Source organism: Danio rerio, chromosome 14 (genome assembly GCF_049306965.1).
Source record: "Danio rerio strain Tuebingen ecotype United States chromosome 14, GRCz12tu, whole genome shotgun sequence".
Classification (NCBI taxonomy): Eukaryota; Metazoa; Chordata; class Actinopteri; order Cypriniformes; family Danionidae; genus Danio; species Danio rerio.
In genome coordinates, this window is record NC_133189.1 from 35,571,486 (window position 1) to 35,585,984 (window position 14,499).

At 36.9% G+C, this 14,499-nt stretch overlaps 1 protein-coding gene and 1 long non-coding RNA gene across 22 annotated transcripts in view; one reads left to right on the forward strand and one right to left on the reverse strand.

Moving 5' to 3' along the window:
* The window catches only part of mbnl3 (muscleblind-like splicing regulator 3), a 91,036-nt gene that overhangs the window by 73,948 nt on the left and 2,589 nt on the right, over positions 1–14,499 (reverse strand). The window lies entirely within an intron of this gene.
* On the forward strand, positions 470–10,281 carry LOC137487600 (uncharacterized). Its single transcript, XR_011006231.2, has 3 exons — positions 470–600; positions 8,080–8,145; positions 10,174–10,281. It is a non-coding gene; the product is annotated as an uncharacterized lncRNA (long non-coding RNA).

The window sequence follows — 14,499 nt, forward strand, 5'->3', positions numbered from 1 at the left end:
GCCAGGGTGCTTTGGCTGAGCAAGCAACACCATGTGAAATTAAAAACAGCAATGCAGCATTTGGAATGCACATGCTGTAAAAACTAGTGTGTTATGAAAATCATCAAATATAATGCTTAGAACGATTCACTTCAATTGACAACTGGAAGCAAAAAAATAATAAACCTTCAAAATAGGATGCACTTCACACAAAACGAGTATCTCTGATGCACAGGCAAGAAGACAAATAACCTTGTGCTCGATACTAATAACATCAGCTATATGTACTGCAATTGTTCTACAGGCTAGTGTAAGTGCTGGTTGTGTGTAGTCAGTTTACTTTGATGTTCTACATCAGGAAGGCAGCTGGGCAGTGGATATACAACACAGCATAAGTGTGTGTGTGTGTGTGTGTGAATTGGGCGCAGATATCAGAAGTGTGGAGGAGGCGAGTGTGCATTGTTTCTACAAGGTCACTGAGCTGTATACACACTGCACTTGTAGCACTGTCCTACAGGCAGCGAATGTGTATGCACAACTATCAAAGGCAAAGTCAATAACGGGAATGTATAGAAGACAGTGGATTTAAGAAGAAATACCTTTTGACAAGACTAAGCTGTGGTATGTAGATAATATTGTACTCTATGAGGCCGCCTCAGTCTGAGAATGTATAAACATGACACAGCTACTGTCTGTCTATGGGAAATAACATAATTCCTGCTCAATGCGCATGAAATGTAAATTCATGTTCTGTAAATGCACGTTAATTGATCTCACTGTAAATAATTCTTGTGCAAATGCATACTTTTTTATTGACTTTGACAAATCTTCATCAAAATTAGTTTTAAGATGTAGATTTCTTCTATTAGTTAGTGTAAACCTCACCTCTCTGAAATTAACTGCAAGTTTGCATTTATTTTTTGTTACTAGGAATGCAACGTTTATAGATTTTGGTTGTACGATTATAGTGTGCGGAATAATCACGATTTTACGGTTATCACGATTATTATGCATTCATTAATTTCAGAACACTACTACTAGTTTTGAAAATCACATGAAAACTGATATTTATTGCTGCTCAGTAACCAAATAACATTCATTCATTCATTTTTTTGGCTTAGTCCCTTTATAATTCGGGGTTGCCACAGCGGAATGAACTACCAACTTATCCAACACGTTTTTACGCAGCGGATGCCCTTCCAGCTGCAACCCATCTCTGGGAAACATCCACACACACTCATTCACACTCATACACTACGGACAATTTTGCTGTCCCAATTCACCTGTACTGCATGTCTTTGGGCTGTGGGGAAACCGGAGCAGCCAGAGGAAACCCACATGAACACAGGGAAAACATACAAACTCCATACAGAAACACCAACTGACTCAGTTGAGGCTCGAACCAGTGACCTTCTTGCTGTGAGGCGACAGCACTACCTACTGCACCACTGCGCTACCAAATAACACAAACATTAATAATAAATAAATAATCCAGCACAAAATAATAATTAAAAACAAACAATAGTCCATTTCTCTTTGGACTTAAAAATAAGTGAAAAAAAGGGTTTTGGCTTTTAAACATAAGTAATAATTTTACACTGAAAATAAATGACAGAACAATGAATAAATAAAAAAACTAAAATAAGAATAAATAAAAAAATTATTTGTTTAATATTATTCTAAGCTACATATTAGCTAAGTATTTCCCTTTTTAAAGAGAACAAATGTAGTCAAAGGCTGTTGAACCTCTTTTAACATAATATTACAACATTGTTTGGTATTTTCATTTTCTATTTTTCTCTCTCTTTGGAGTAGAAATATGTTCATTTTATACAAAGTGCCTGGAAAGCGTGAGGATGTTGTGCTGCTTGCTGGCTGCGTGCGCGTCTCTCGGAAATAGCTAACTGGCACGTGCATAAGACGAGATATGTAAATGGCCTCAGCCATGGTTAACCCTGTGTGTGTGTGTATTAGCCTTTACAAGCTCTTAACTTTAAACAAGAGCACAGTTGGCATAACTTTGTTTAAGGCTGGTTTATACTTCTGCATCGAGTGATCGGCGTGACCCACGTCGCCTGCCTTGCTCGTAGTCATGCATTTGAACTTTTATGTTCTGTTTGTGTTGCTCTGCAATAACACTTCTGAAACGCTAGCTGGCAGTAGGTTATGTTATGTTCCTCTGTATCATGTTTCTTCACGGGTGTTTTGTTTTTTCTGAACGCTACCTTAATGTACAAGCAGCTATAACTCACTCATTCAGAATTGGGAACCGGCGAACGTGCAACAACCTTAATCATATAGTAAATATAAAACAAAAGTTTTCATCTGGAGCTCCTTCACCGGACTCGACACTCACTCCATCTGCCTCTGGGGTGTCAGCACCGCCCACGTTCGTCAAAGCTACCAAGCTGACCAATCACAGAGCTTGCGCGATGCGTCATTGTGATGAGTATTTTTGAGAGGTGTGCACTGCTTTGGCATCAGCCAGAGCAAGGGCTATGCGACCGCGTGATGGCTGCGTCAGACTATACACGTGTGCTTGACGCAGAATCAGCCTTTAATCAGCAGTTTTGTTCTATGCAGAAACACAGTATTAAGAAACCTTTACGATAAATTAACCATGATGAATTAAAGCACGGTTAATATTGAAATCCATTAATCGTTGTATCGTTAATTGGGACACCACATTTTACATTGCAATCATCAACAAATACACAGATTCAAGTTTATAGTCTCCATTTCTATATTTTTGGCTAATTAGTTTCACTTGGACGTAAGTTGCAATAAGGCGCTATTCACACTAGTAGTTGTCTTGGTTTGTTTAATCTAAAGCATAAAAAAAGAAAATACCATATTTAGTCCTTGTTCTCTGACCGTTTGCTCTGGCATTTTTAGACTGAAAAAATCTTGCTGCCTTACATTGTCATCTAAACTTACATCAATCAAGCTGACTAAAAAATATCAGTTAAACTTAGTACGACTCAAAACATTTAGTTGAGACCTGATTACCTAAGTTAATAAGTTAAAGCAACATAAAAATATGTTTGCTGACTTTTTGTCTTTCCATTTTTTTAAAAGTGTATAACCAAATGTAAGGAAACAAAAAAGGCTTTTAAAACTCATGAAGAGCTAGATGTGAAAATGTGTGAAGGAGAGAAAACTTTGTTTACAAAAACAAAGCTCTGGTGCAATGAAACTGTTTGGAACTGTAATGGTTGAAGTTTGAGCATTATGGCCTGTTTTAGTTACGTTTTGAGACCTGGGGTCCGTTCTTCATACGTGAATTACTCAATTAGCTGGATAGGTTATTGACGTTGAAGTTAAAATATATAGAAATAAAACTTAAAGCAATTTGAAGCACAAAAACATGGGGTGGTTCTTCAGGGGTTCAAAGAGAATGTTTATTAATATGGAATTTTTAGATACAAATGCATACTATTTTAGTCATGCACACGCTTTGACAGCTAATGTGACAGTGATTTGATGCTCTGCAAAAGTTGCAGACACACTTAACGATGTCAAAATGTTTTTTTTAAATTGCTAAATTAATTTAAACTCTCAGAATTAAGAAACGTAAATAGGCCGAGACTACTATAGTAAAGAAAATCTGCTCTAAAAGTAAAACTAAATAAATTGCTAAATACTCTTGACATATGAAAGTTTAAAGCCTGCGACTCACAACAGATGTGGAAAGTTATTGCGTATCATATTTAACAGTTAACTATGAATTTTATATCATTTTGCTCACACAGATAATTGAATATTAATCAAATTATGTTATTACTCTGCTGTGCCATCAACCAATTAATGCATTGCTGATCATGATATTGAGGATCGATAGATCAGTCCTTCACAACACTTGCAGCGATCCTAGATCAGTTCATCCAGACATTTTAATCTGATTCACAAACTTGTTTAAAGAATCAAATTAGCCAGAGATCAGTTATCAAGATAAAAACAACCAACAGCAGCCATATGATCTTAGATCATTTAAGCAAGGTACAAAAAACGGACCCCTGTTTTTGTTTTCAACATATTTGGCCTTTGTTGTGTCATTTATAAGTCAAACTGCACCAGAGATTGTTTAGAACTGAACTGAGAACCAGATTTTCAGTGAGCTGTTTGGTTCAGATTGAATTTATTCACACTATATTACTGTAACTAACAAAGCAATCAAATCAAAATTAGTTTTAATCAAATCAGATTTGCCAAGTGTGATTACACTTTAATGGGAAAAAAATCTTTAGCTACTTTACCTTCATTGTGGCTTTATAGGGCTATTACATCCACAAATAAAAACTCTATCAGAATTCGATTACATCTTGCCATTCTAACACTGTATAAAATGCTGGGTTCCACACATTTGATTTGTGTTGGAACAACATGAAGGAATTAAGCTAACTTAGTAGTTTTAAGTAATTTAAGTGGATTGAAGATCCAAAAATACTCAAGAATTGTGCTGTTCAGCTCATTTTAAATTAATAGTTTGAATAACAATCAACATTTTTTAGTGAAAGCTGTGTGGATTTTATTATTTATTTGTGGATGACTTAAAGTATTGGTTTTGTTTATAAACAACCAAAAAAATTGATCCAAAACTATTTTTAATATTCCAAAAATGAACATTTTCTATCTTACAGGTTTGGAAAACCAATACAATCATTTACTTATCCTCTGTTTTGGGGTGAACCATCTCCCTAAAAGTTAGTTGTCTATTCGAGGCACACTTGCTGAATGAGCTAATCTTAGATCTTGCAATTATCGATTATAGCGATCAATATGACAACAGCTGCCCTAGGTGTAATAATTACAGTGATCACTAGAGTAAACACTGTTTAGTGTTCATCTGAAGTCTATATTCACTGCATGTTTCACTGCGAGTCATGTATCAAGCATCAAGGTGTAATAAAAGAAACATTAATTAAACCAATGTATACAAACAGACTACAATACAAAGAAAAAACCTGCTGACCAGTATATTTTAAAAGCCAACCCAAATCTCACTGCTTGATGAAGCAACATTCTGCAGACGTGTCTTTTTTTCCAGTTCCCACCGGAGTGCAACATTTTGCTTATGTAAATAAAGCAAAGGCCATAAGCCTTCTGTATGTGTTCTGTTATTTCTATGGAAGTTCACAGTCTTCAGGACATGAATCACGTGTGAATGGGGAAAAGAGAACAATGCGACACTTCCATGCTCATAATCATAACTAAAGATGACCTTGAAATGCAGGGAAGGTAATGACAGGCAAACAGTTGCAGTATTCAAAGGACTTCCACTGTGTACTACGCAATGAGTTCCCAAACAACCCAGAAAAGCAAGTAAGGTAATTACGTCGGAATGATATGCAGAACCGACGCATGACTGAATCTGGTTGCCATGCTCGTCTGCAGAGACGCCAGTGGGAGTGTGAGGGTCAGTTGGCAGAGGTCAGGGCAGGAAAAAAGAGGAGTCTGCTGTTCCAACGCACTGCAGCGCTCAGCAGCACTGGAGCGCCACAACATAACCTTCATACCACAGAGCTGACGCATGCAGGCCAGCCCAGCATGACCAGCACACACTGCAGCTCAGGCAGCACAGCACATGCTCCACACATGCATTCTGCCTGCTGCAGCTTGTACTGCAGCATTTCTTGCGGCTAAGAGGGAGTTCACTAACTCACGATTCAGCTTTGCATTGCTTCTTGATGACAGTAGTCATTTACGTTGTTTACTAGCCTTTGCGTCTCTCAAAATATGCAGCGATGGACTGATTTTTTATTTAATACTGTATTTAAGTACATTTTTCAAGTATTTATGTATTTGTGAGTATTTTGGACTTTATTCCAAAGCATAATACTGTAGCTTTTGCCTCAAAAAACTAGTTGTTTCTTGTTATTTTTATCTTTTTCCCACTCAGAGATGTGATAATGTGTCCGATTGGTGAACAAATGTATTCTTTTTAATGCTACAGCCTGTGAAGTTATTAAGCAAATCACACTGAATGATTTATTCGTTAATTGGACTTATCTGATTGCATTTGTTCTTGAGTCAACAACTCATTGACTCAAATGATCCAGTCAGAGTGAGTCTCCAGTTAATGCTTTGCTAATTCAAATGATCTGCTTAGAGTAAGTCTCAGTATGACGGCACTTTTCAAATGAACTGGTCAGAGTGAGTCTCCAGTTAACGATTCATTAATTCAAACAATCCGCTCAGAGTGAGTCTTCAGTTAACGATTATTGATTCAAACGATTCGCTTAGAGTGAATCTCCAGTTAACGATTATTGATTCAAATGATCTGCTCAGAGTGAGTCTCCAATAAACGATTCATTGAATTTTTGAGGTTAGATATACAATAGTGATAGGAAGTTCGGATCTTTAACACAAACTGGATCTTTTGTGACAATCCTTCCAAGTTTGGACCCAACATTTCAAAAATATGTAGTCAGCAATCATAATTTCAGTCAGTTAAAACATCAACATGATCTCAAAGTTTCTTACAATTACATTTTGCAACCCAACTGAAGCATGATTCAGTTATTTAAATTCCATTAAAAATTTCTGTGATGAAATAAACATACGAAGATTCGCTAGACCCATTCTTTTTAAGGTCCTCGGTTTACCCGCGCAGCAGTTAACTCAGTACTCAGAATAACTCAGTACATAGTGGTTTATTTCGAGTCAGAGGGGGTATCAGGCATGTAAAAAGCAAGTTTTTTGTGGATAAGTGCTTTACGTTTCTGGAGACGCGAATCGTTTAAAATGATTCTGATCGATTTGGTGATGTAGTTTAACTGGTTCAACTGGTTAAAAAGGATGATTTTTTTGCAAATGCGATCACTAATTCAGAAATAAAACTCATTATTGAGCACAAATTTGTTAAACTAATACTTTTAAATGTCTGTTTGGGTCGCAGGCCCATTCTGTATAGATATATACATTAGATGTCGCCTGGCCTATTGTTGTCTATTGGACGGAATGCGTCAATAGCGCCGCCATCTTGCTACAGGGTAACGCTCCTTTGAAATAATTGCGGGACCAAGGTACAGTGGAGGACTGTGGCCATCCAAAGCCAGAGATATACACATATACACATATATCTATGATCGGGAGTTTTCCTGGATGTTTTTATGTAATTTTTTTTTCTAATTTCGAAAATTATTATTTTACATCACTTTTATTGATGGATCAGTGACCGCACGGGCATTCCTGACAAAAAGCTCGTGTTTGTGTGTACAGAATTGTAATATTCACCCTCCCTGTTAAATTTGATCTAATCATGTCCTGAAACACACCTCCTCTCCTGCTTTCACTTCTCATACAGACGGAAGGAGCGAATCGTTTGTGACTGAATCCCCCGAACGGCTCTTTCACAAACGTTAGCCGACAATAATACAAGTTTCTGGCAGCGCAGCATCTCGTTGACATATTTCTTTTGCATTGTTTGCTGATTTTATTCAACAAAACTAGCATAAGCCGAGTGTTTAGTGCGAGTTGGAGCTGCTTTGCCTTATGGTGAATGCAGTAAGTGACTGTTATCATCAATAACGTTACCTGATTAGCACAAAAGTTCAGAACATACAAAAACAGAAAAAAACTTAATATTACCTATAAAATGTTTTGCCTTTGTGTTTTGTTTTCTTTGTTTGCTCGTTACTACACCCGTAGACAGCGCTAAAGTCCTGCATCTTCACGTAATGTCTTGACTAGTGCGGTTGAATGACATTTGTCCTGGGAGCACTGTACCACTGTGGCGGCGCTATTGACGCATGTTCAGGGTCCCTATGCAATATCTAGTGTATATATCTATGCTGAAGAGCGGTGTTGTCGCGCGCGTTCTGATCAGGTGTGTTGTCGCGCGAGTACTGTTAAGCGGGGGAGGGGGGGTTGAGCGCGCGTACTCAAGAGCGGTGTTGTCGCGCGCCTACTGAAGGGCGGGACGGAGGGTGTGTCGCGTTGCAGGGCCCCTTTTAATCATTTTGGAAGGGCACTTTATATCAAGACTGAAAAGGGCATGTGCACTGCACAGGTTGAGCCCTATGTGTGCACGTGCCTGTTGGGTCGTATTTAATGTTGTCACTGCACTGCTGTCATGTCCACTTGTTGATTTTGTTGCAGGACCAACATGACTGGAGGAGGACCGGATTGACCGGCCAAATTGATTGAATTCTAAAAAAGCTCACAGTATGTATTAAACACATTTACAAAGACGAAAACGAAGGACATTAACTATAATAACCTTGGTCTCCAGTTAACTTCACTTTTTTAAATAAACCAGTCAGAGTGGGTCTCCAATTAATGCTCAGAGTGATGCTGCAGTCACACTAGAGTTTGAGCATGCAAAGTTCAGCGCTCCGAAAAAAGTGCGGGATTAAACAAGATGATTAGACATTTTAAAAAGCGAGCAATTGGTCCTTATTTTAAATTTCTCTATAGAGAGGTCATGTTTTGACCCTCGATTGGTCTCACACAGTCAAGTGATGCGATTTTGCAGGTCAAAGTTCACCAAGCTTGAACTTTGCAATGCAGCAAACTGCGAAACTTGTCGCACGAGCTTGCGTTTCCTGTCTGACCCATTCGCGTGTGTATGAATGGAAGTCTGTGGAGAGAAAAGTCCAGTGTGAACACAGCTTTAGTCTCCAGTTAATGAGTCATTGATTCAAATGATCTGCTCAGAGTGAGTCTCTGGTCAACGGTTCATTGATTACAACAATCCAGTCAAAGAAAGTCTCCAGTTAAAGATTCACTTATTCAAATACAATAACGGCCATGCATCTTCCTTGTTGCCACAGCACATAATAAATAAAAAACGGTATGGTTGCATAGTGTTCCTACAATGATATGCCTATGTGACCTCGTTTTTGTTCATGTTTATAGACATTTTACACACATTCATTGTTTTCTATGTGTATATTATTACTATCATACATGTTATTTTGATAAAGAGAGGAAAATAAAACATCTATTTACAGCTCAATGCACAAGTTAATATACGTTTTGTCATTTTAGAGCCTCTCGCCTTCTTCAACAAACATTAACCAAACAGTTCAGTCTGTGAAAGATGGCTGTGTACTTCTTTAAATGTTTGAATCTTATGAACAGACGCACTGTCCCGGCCATTACAGGGAACAAACAGTCTGAATGACATTTAAAGGACAAGGCAGATCAGTGCAGAGAATCTGATGCAGAAGTACGACACAAATGTAACCGATATTGAGCCATGTGCGTACTTCCCTTAATGAAAGGAAGCAATGCAAAAAAACAAAACAAAACACATAGAGACAGTTCTCTGTTCCCCAGAATCAGATCTGCAGCATTAGACAAAAACAAAAACGCCAAAGAAAGTCCACCGAAATGAACAGTTCAAGCTGGAGACATGCATGGCCTAACATGGTAAGAGCTTGTGAGACGGGACTGGCAGAGGAGAAAAGCCCCCAGCCACAGGGAAAAATAATTAGGTTAAGTATATATAATCCTTTCAGCCTATTACAGCCCCACCGCCTTCATTCATAAAAACATGCAGCTGCCTGAGCTTGCTCACAAACTCACAGTGAGGACAGAGACACGTCCGGAGCTCTGGAGAGCACAAACAAACTCTAAAATCATAGGCTAAGAGCTACATGACACATTACAACAGGCTGAGCCTCTTCCCCTCAGCCTAGCTCAGCGTCAAGTCACAAAAACAAACTGGAGAAATACGACGACCATGACAAGTAACTGCTTATCAAAGATGATGAAGCTTTTATGCGATTACAAACACCCCAAAACCTATTCGAAAGCAGGTCAGCTCATTGAAATGAAGCCCGGACTTGCCAAACACTCATCTGCGTTCATGCAAATGCAATATTTACATGAGCAAATGGTGCATTGCACTTTAGAGAATAGTGGTTAAAGCTCATTTGTGAGAACGCAGTCTGATGTGTCATAACCTACTTGTGAAAAAAAAGAGGGCAGTGGCTGTATTTATAGAAGCCATAGTCTAGTTCAATAGAGAAGCAATGTATACAGCAATTTTATAGTGTCGCTCAATGTTTGATCGTCTGTAAACAGTGTCGCTTTATCAGCCCAGCACCTTGTTTTATTGCAATTTCAAAGCATATGGCATAACATAACCTACCATATTTGGTTCAACAAAGTGGGAAAGGGGAAATGAGGACATGTGCTTTGTGTGTACAGTAACCTCGCTCTCTGTTCTTATCATTAAATTTATAGGGTGAATGAAAGCGAGAGCAAAGTCCACGGTGTCGGTGGCAAACGTGCCTGAACCTGTGATGCAGCTTTTGCACATGCGGCGATATGCGGATGTGAGGCGCTTGTGGGCACAAGGGTTCATTAGGGGGCTTCTTTATATCATTTTCTCTATTTGCTCCCTGTGAGGTTAAAGGGAAATCAGAAGCTCAGCAGATTTAACCCCATACATCTAAGAAGGGTTTCATTTTTAACATATTTAAGTAACCAGTACCTTAAAACAGCATTGTTTGAGGGTAGTCATAGAAAACACAAGTCCTCTGCGAACACAATTTTTCCTAAATTTGACTGGTTGCAATGGTACCTTCACTAGGATCTCTGACGTGACGTATGCTGGTCAACAGCGACATCAAGCGCGGCACTCAACAAAATTAGAGCTTAACATTAATGCTTGTTGGTGTAATTCATCCTAAAGAGTATTTGAAAATGGAATTAGTATGTCCCAAATCATATGATGAAATTAGTATTTCAAAGATTCCAGGAACTTCTGGACTTCAAGTAGAAAACTAAAGTGCAAATATGTGCGTAATTTAACTGCCCACAATACAATGTGAATTCAATTAAAATGACAAACATGGATAAAATGCAAACGAACTAAGAACTAGGGCTGCACAAAATTTCGTTTCAGCATCAATATCACAATGTTATCATTCGCAATAATCACATCGCGAGCATTCGCAATGTTTAGTCTGGATTATATTTTTTGCATGAGTTTTGATGCCTGTGATTGTATAATGACCTTAAAGCATTCAGGCATAAGAAATTGTTCCACTTGTGATCTTTGACTATGATTAATGTTTTTAAATGTTTTTTTATTGTATCATTCAGCTACTGTACTATACTGTTAGACTTTTTCGAAATTCTATTTATAGATTTTTATGCATGAAAATACTCAAAACACATGGAAATACAGAAACACAATAGAAAAAAATTGCACAAAACACAACGAAAACATGTCGGGGGAACGCCAAAATGTTTATATATTGGGTAACACTTTGCAATAAGGTTCATTAGTTAATGCATTTACTAACATGAACTAATCATGAACAACACTTGTACAGCATTTATTAATCATAATTGAACATTTACTAATGCATTATTAACTTCCAAGTGCATGCTTGTTAACATTAGTTAATGCACCATGAGATAACATGAACTAACAATGAACTACTGTATTTTCATTAACTAACGTTAACTAACATGAACAAATACAGTAGTAAATGTATTGTTCATTGTTTGTTCATGTTAGTAAATGCATTAATTAACATTAACTAATGAACCTTATTGTAAAGTGTGACCATAGATTGTTTATTAGATGTTATGGAGAATGAGATGCACTCCCACTGCAAAATGATCCTAATCGATCTAACATTATAAATTATTTATAAATAGAGATATTCAAGTTACCTGGTGAAATTGTATTCATATCGCAATGTATTGCGCAAAATAATGCCAGATTTTTCCAATATCAAGCAGCCCTACTAAAAACACAGCGAGACCGACACCTAAGTGGAGAGGCTTTGGTAAAGATGTTTAAATGATTGTTAAATAAAATCCAACATTAATAAAATATTTATTTTCTGTGGTATATTTCATCTGCATCAACAACGTGAACATTAATAAAGGCTTGTTTGGTCATTAACATCTGTATGCATTATTATGCAAACATTTTCTCTGCATGAAAGACCCTACAATTGGCAGATTGATTTGCTGCTGTACCTCAAATATGATAGAAAATTGAATATATAAGAAATATAGATGAAGCGTCACGGTAGCTCAGAGGTTAGCACCATCACCTCACAGCAAGTTTGTATGTTCCCCTTGTGTTTGCGTGGGTTTCCTCTGGGTGCTCCAGTTTCCCCCACAGTCCAAAGACATGTAGTATAGGTGAATTGAATAAGCTAAATTGTCTGTAGAGTATGTGTGTGAATGAGTGTGTATGGGTGTTTCCCAGTACTGGGTTGCAGCTGGAAGGGCATGCGTAAAACTTATGATGGAGTAGTTGGTTGTTCATTCCACGGTGGCAACCCCTGATAAATAAGGGACTAAGCCGAATGAAAAATGAATCTATAAATGAAAAAATAAAGGCAGATGATGTCTCGAGATGATCAATCAGACTATGCAAATTGAAGGTCTGTTAATGAAGTAGTATGCCCAAGACGTATATACTTTTTGTTCACTAAAAAATATACAAACTTTTAGGACGTAGCACAAATAGGTGAAGTGGGACGCAGGAAAGTGCATATTTAAACAAACGGTTGCTTAGAAACAAGGTTGACCAATCAGAATCAGTTACATCAGACAATGGCAGAGAATCTTAAATTATACACACTTTTGAATAAATTGTAACAGTAGTTGATTATTAACATGCATACAGCAGTATGTTGTTCTTTTAGACATTGCGTTTAAAAAAAAAAATTATTTAATCACAAACTCCTGCTTAACTGCAATTAATAATACATTTTTACTCGAACAAAAAATAATAAATGTACTTGTTGAAAGAATTTTGAAGCACTGAACATCAACAACTGGAGGATGTAGGATGGTGTTACTGAAGCTGCATTCTAGTTGTGCATCGAGAGCGTACAAACTAAAATATTGAAAAAATGTAAGTGAGAATAAAAGATGGCTAGGAACGCAAGATTCTATTTTGCTGGATTAAACCCTACACTGGAATAGAGATGATTCGTCGAAAAAAATCGATTATGTGTGACGATTCAAATCATTTTGAGATGTGAAACAAATGGTGATACAATTGCAGTAGAGTTCATATGAATTAATCTCTGAGAGGAACTGTCTTTAGAGATGTTTATGTGGCATTTACTGTGATCCAATAGTAATAGTCTACATAAGGCAGTGCTGCTATGTTTACAGCGGTAACCCAGGAAACACTATATCATTGGTGTTTATAAGTGCCACCTTCTGGCAAAGAGTCAATTTGTGTCGATATTTCATTCAGTTGTTTTTTGAGTCACACTTTACAATAAGGTTGAATTTGGTAATGTTTTACTAGATAATGTATTTACTAATATAAATTAAAAACTAACAAAACTCGTTAATTTAACATAAACTTGTTCATTTATTATATTATATTTATTATAAATTAGAAAGTTCGTGCTGCATGATTTATCGAAAAAAAATTGTGATCTCGATTTGACCCTACACACCATCTTAGGTCAGCTTTTCTACGATTCAGCCAATTATATTTTAAAGGTCAGGAGAGAAGCGTGAAGAATCAAAGAATCAAATTATGAATAGTTGTATTCTGATGCCATCATTATACTGTGCATTGACAACCAGGACAAATTTCAAGTCCACCATTTCAAGTCTATAGAAAATTTAGCATTTTAACCAACAGTAGAGCTACACATAGGCCTAATATTATTATTTTACCACAGGTTTGAGAATTAACAATATTAATAGCCTTCTCATATTAACCTTTATTTTACATCTACAGAATCGTGAGAAAATTGTGATCTTGATTTTAAGCAAAATAAAATCATGATTCTCATATTACCCAGAATCTTGCCGTTTACCATGAATAACCACGAACAACTGTATTTTCATTGACTAGCACTAACAAAAATAAATTCTGTAATAAATGTATTGTTCCTGTTAATAAATACATTTTATAAAGGCCAGAGTTTTACAAAACTAAAGTCAGGCCATTCTGTTTTTGCTTCAAATTACAAAACTAATCTAATTTAAATGACTAATCTTAAGATTGAAAAACAATCCTCATGCTGCACCTTTGTTTAGATCATGATGTAAGGGTTAAAAAATGTAAGGGTTACTTGTCTCTAATTTTAAAGGAATTTATTAAATTTGAACTTAAAAATTTACTGTATAACATCCTCAATGTCATTTACATAAAGATAAAAATTATGAGAAAATGGAATCATGATTTGAGTGAATCATTACATCACTACTCTGAACTAGGGCCTCATTTATTTCTCCAAAAAGGAGTTCTCGTAAGAAAAATCCTTCCCAGCTCCTAACATGAGAAAAACTGTGTACTTCCACCAAAAGTTCTAGAAACTATCGAAATGTTCCATTTTCCACGTTCCAAATGTTCCAAAGCCCTTTAATAAAGTTTTTCGTGTTCTGCCTCACTGGTGCCGTACTGTATATGGGTTTAATTTTAGTTTAATTCAGGAATTGAAGGATAAACCGACCCCTTGGGCAGAATAAGGGCACGTGTCCTAGTATTAACATCAAGATATATGACTTGTCAGCCATGTGAAGACCTTTAAATTGCAGACACTACTAAAGGGCAACGATGCCAGTGAA